At 33.3% G+C, this 5549-nt stretch overlaps 1 non-coding gene across 1 annotated transcript; it reads right to left on the bottom strand.

Moving 5' to 3' along the window:
* Nucleotides 1-3583: 3583 nt before the first annotated feature.
* On the bottom strand, nt 3584-3690 carry LOC140141711 (small nucleolar RNA snR87). Its single transcript, XR_011857437.1, has one exon. It is a non-coding gene; the product is annotated as a small nucleolar RNA snR87 (small nucleolar RNA).
* Between the last annotated feature and the right edge of the window lie 1859 nt (nt 3691-5549).

Here is a 5549-nt window from a genome sequence, read left to right as displayed (position 1 = left end):
TTTTAAAAGTATGGTGCAAAAATTGCGATACCACAATGTACTGACTTTAACTCTCTCCACCCGGGTGTCGACTTCAGACGACAAGTTTCAAATTTTATTGAATTTTTCAAAAATGTCAGAATTGTAAATTTTCATGACCATAATTTGAAATCAGCATGAAAAATGCATTAAAATGAGTACAAACAAGCCTAGTATTGGTCCATTGATTCTTAATATAGCTCTGGATATGGAAAAATTCTCAAAACTTAGTCTTTTGATGTTGAAGCTTATGACTAGCACGTGTTGATTTTCTGAAACTGCACTTCATTATTGCTGTGCGTCAGATGCAATTGCACCACAACTTTCCCAACGGGGTCAAAAATGCAATATGAAGACTGAGAGCACATCAGACACACCAAATTGCATTCTGATACGAGGAATGTCCTTCTGATATCACTGGATATCAAATAATTTGTGGAATTCGCGATATAATGCAAATATTATGGCAAATTATTAAAAATTGATATATTTTAATATTTAACAGTCCTCCGCGAAGTAAACTTTTTATATCCAAGGATATAGCCGGGATGAAAAGCCATCCATCATATGACAATTTTGACTTTTCGTATTGAAGATATACATTTTTCCCCAAAACACTTAGATAGACGTCTTTTTATCCCAGCTACATACACGTTAAGTACATTTTATTACATTTATAAAGTTTACTTCGAGGACTGTTAATATCAAAAATATAATTTTTTAATATTTAAGTATGTAATAAAATTTGCATTGTATCGTGAATTTCTATAAATCAAAATTATGTGATATCAGAAGGATATTCCTCGTATTCAGAATGCAATTTGGTGTTTCTGATATGAACTCACGTCCCGCAAAATTACTGTGATATTGTGGGCATGAAAACTTGTGGTCAATTTGACTAAAAATCAGTAATTCCGTAGGTATGGGGCAATTATGACGCCATTGTGGCGTCAAAGAAAGGACACATACATTATAGACATTGGAAGTTTTATGCAAATCCAGAAGGGGAATACAACTTCTTCCGCTACATGTGTTGCAATTTAATTTCAGTATGTAAGAGCGAGTTTCAGACTTTCTTCTTTCGATAAATCTTTTTCTCTTTTCGAGGAAAATGACAGCCTCTTACCTGTTGCACTTGAAGACTCAGCGTTATAAACAAAGAAGAACAGCAAGCTGCACACCAGCAAAACGTCCACGATGCGAGCCATCACCACGTTGTTGATGGTTTGACACACAAAATAATATTTTACTCCAAGTGTTAGAGCTGAAAAAAAAATTACTAAGAGTTCTCAGTATTCAATTTTAAGATTTGGGTACATTTTGCAGTTACATGCAACATAAAAAGCTGTCACGCTAAGGGCCGAAAATCGCAGCGTATGACTTAAAATCGCAGTGAAGGACGAACATCGCAGTGTACGGCCGAGAATCGCAGTGTATTTTAGGATGGATCGTGCAATTTTGATACAAAAACACAACGTAAACTTCCACACCAAAAATCTTACCTTTGGAGGGGTGCTCTTGAACTGCTTGGTGTTGCGTAGTGAAGAGTTTGAGTTCAGACAACTGCACCTTACAGGAGAAAATTACACACTGTGTATTTAAATGGGTTAAAGGATAATTCAAAAGCATAACTTAAGGATATACGATGTATTGTTGGAAAAAAAAAAAAAAAAAAATGTAGTTCACAGCATCTTGCGAATGGTAGTGAGCTTTAGCAAAAATTGCATTGCTCAATTCATAGCGAGCGTGTAGAAGAATTCAAATATCACAGATATACTTTTGTAGGTCCTGTGACTCTTGAGTTGTAAAGAGGGCTGAAACAACAACACTTTTGTAAAACGTACATAACTCATTAACAGCAATAAATTAAGCAAGTTTTAAAAGTATATGATTTGTAGAATGAACTTTTGCAAAACACCAAAGTGTTATTTTTCAATAATATATTGATTCAGATAATAAAAAGCGATTTTTTGGCTGCTTCGACAAACAATACCTCGAATACCCTTAATTGTTTGGTGTAACAAGATAATACATAAATTTGCGATATAATCGGTCATTTGACGTAATTAAATTCAACAGTAGCCATGACATTGATACGATGCCCAAACGTTTTTGTAAACTAATCACCCTACCTCATATTTCAATTCCATAATCCTTGTTGTCATTTTGAAACTAAATGATACAGAAGAAAAGTAATCATTTAAAGCTGCTTTAAACAAAATCTCACATTACACGTTTTTGTTATGATTGGAGTGTCATCAGGTTATTCCAGATCAATTTAAGTAATTGTCTAACAGGGAATAAATCAGTCATGAGATCACCCGGACACAATGTAATAACAGGTAAAATTGGTTGATTTGGGTAAAACAAAATCTTAAGATTTATTTTATATATTAAATCCTTGAAATTCAGAGTGTAGTGGACGTGGTATCTCTAGCTCTGCAGTATAATTGTATTCGTATCCCCCGGTATTTCTCAGGAAATGAATTTACAAGCATTTTTCAGTAAATGCCCAACCTTGAATTATGTTGCAATATTTCCCAACTATAATTAAATGTTTATTTGGCCAATTATTTTGCCATAGGTCCCAATGTTGCACAAAATAATAAAGACAATAAAAAAGTGTAAATATTAACAAAAACAATGAATTATTTCAACATTTAAAGTGTAGATTGATCAGACTTCGCAAAATTATCGAAAAATGCTATGTGAATGCGGGATTTCTTTCTTTTAAATTTTCTTCCGATTAAAAAAGAAATTACATAAAAAAACTCTCAAAAACATGAAAAACATTAAAAAACGAAAAGAAATGCGCTAAATGCGAATTTTAAGACCTATGCGCACGGAAAACGGATACAAACATTTTTGGCATTCCAAGAAATTATTATCATAATTCAAATGTATATGTGCATTTATTTCAAATCATGGTTCAAATCTATTTAAAATAAAAATCGAGATTTCGATTAATGAATCTTTCAGGTTTTGAGTGGAAATTACTCAGCTTCCTATCATATACCGTTATGTTCTGTGTGCATTTTATTCCTACTACAAAGTCGTTAAAATCTGTGGTAACTGCTATATAAGCGCTTAAAGGAACACTCCGGCAAACACAACATTATGCATTATATGTTTGAATTATAATTATCAAGCACGAATCACGTGGTTTTATTTAAAAAAACGCATATTGACCTTAACAAAATACAAACAGCCGTTTCTCACAACGCGATATTCAAATTTCCCGGGCACCGAAATTGGCCGAGTGGAAAATCGCTCACTAGAAATTGTTCGCCTCAAACGGCAAGGCCTGAATACGCTTTATTTACTGACAATACCGCTATTAGGTTTAAATACACGTAGCTGCTAATACATTTATCATCATAAGAATATTAGACAACGTATAAAGCTATACTAATATGTGATGCGATCAAGCAAAATCAAAAATATTAAATTTTCAGTTTCTTATAGGAGAGTAAAAAGCATTTACAAAGCTGTATTTTGCAGAAAACCCCATTGAAATTGAACAACCAGTTCCAAAGATATGAGCAGTTAAAGAGTTTCCAAAACAAGAGGAAACATATGGAAATATTTTCTTTGTTTGCTTATATCTCAAAATCAATATTTCGGAGTTCCGACTGATTTTGCTTGATCGCATATTTATCATCATAAGAAAATTAGACAGCTTTTACATATTTGTTAAAATGATTGGTTGCTGTCACCATGTTCAATAAGACACGATTTGAAAAAAAAACCCAAAAAACAAACAAAACAAAACATCTTACTATGCTCACATTCTGGCCTGTCTCGAGTTCTTTCATTCCAGCAAACTGAAGTAATATATTGCTTTCAAAATTTACACAAGTAATGCCAAAAGCTGTTATGACTCAATATAGTAAATTTTATGTTCTATAGAATTCTAATCGTACACTTTGAAAGTCTACCTGTCTAGCAGTTCTTAATAAATGCTTATCATATAATATAGTAAGAAAACTTATAATTTAAATTATAATTTCCCATTTTTTTGTATTAAAGTTTAACATCCAGGATTTTCTTATATGACACGATACACACCGACATCGCCTGGTTAATAATTCCATTGTACATCAGAGACACTAAAATGAATACCCGGGATCGATACACATGAATGTGTTATGCACGATTTGATATTCAGACGATAAATCTTTGGATACCGGGGTAGAAAATGATGAATATCTCCCGTATTTTGTTTATTCTAAAAAAGCCATATTTTTATGCCTGCACTTGAATATATGTGTTGAAAGGATATGATAGTCGTTAGCTTGCGTATTGAGAAAGAACCGTGCGTATTGAGATCAAAAACTGACAAAAATTCTGATTTTATATGTGCCGAACTATAGCGCAGCGTAGGCCACTCGTGGAGGCAATCTAAAAGCAGATGACCTCATGGCGTATACCATGCTCACGGACCGTACAGAGGTCAGTCACCAGGCTATTGTCAATAGCCTTAGTCGGATGTCCCTCGGCCCATTATGCGTCTCAAAACTATTAAACAGGTTGGAACAAAATGGTCATGCGTGGCTGTGGATTCAACCTACCATGGCGATTTCTGCCATGAAGATATCGGGGCGATGACACTGTGCGATATGAATAAAGCAGACCAAAATAGACAATGGCAATTATGGTCATCATTAACTTAATTTATAAGTTTATAGGTTTATAGTTTAGTTTAGTATTTATTCAACATTCACAACCAAACAATCCAACAATATATACTAATACTAGGTATGTCACAGTGGCTGCACAATAATTCTGTCATACTGTGCACGCATACATAACAGTGAATCAAAAAGCGCGCGGATCAAAGTTGGCCAATTTTTGAAAACATACATGTCAAAAAACGATTTCCTCGTTATGTTTCATTGATCACAATAATTTGTCTTTTTAATATATGGTAGGTGAAACATTTCCTAAATCACTATCAACTCCGCTGAAATTAAACACTGCCTAGTTTAAGAGTTAAGACCTGTTTTATGAATTTTTTAGATCGTCCATAAATCAATAAATATAGGTCTCTCGAAATAGAGGACCTAGTACCACCGGTCTGAAATACCTGTGTTTGTTATCATGTATTTTTTTTCCTTGGACAATGAGTGAAACACTTCCCTATACCAATTGAAAACTCGGTGCACTTAGGCAATTAACTGCAGTTTCTTTATTCAACATCACAGCAGGTTCATATTTGACAAAATCATGCTGTATGAATAAAACATAAATAAAACATTGAAAAAAGTAAAAATTACATATGCCTAATTAACATAAGAATGGCATAAATATATAATTAGATGTAATTAGCTAATTTGCATAATTAATGACTTTTTGTGTATTTTTTGTTACCAAATGAAAGAACTTTGGGTACTTATGTGTGCAAAAAAACCCGCATCCTCATATCATGTACGGTTCTCTGTTGGCATTATTTTTGCATATTAATTAGCTGGACTTAGTCATTTTTTAAGCTTTTCATGTCTGCAGATTGGTCAAAATGGCTAAAATAGTAC

The sequence above is a fragment of the Amphiura filiformis genome, chromosome 19 (genome assembly GCF_039555335.1).
Source record: "Amphiura filiformis chromosome 19, Afil_fr2py, whole genome shotgun sequence".
Taxonomy (NCBI): domain Eukaryota; kingdom Metazoa; phylum Echinodermata; class Ophiuroidea; order Amphilepidida; family Amphiuridae; genus Amphiura; species Amphiura filiformis.
Note: the sequence above shows the minus strand (reverse complement) of the source record. Positions and strands in the feature narration are given on the sequence as shown.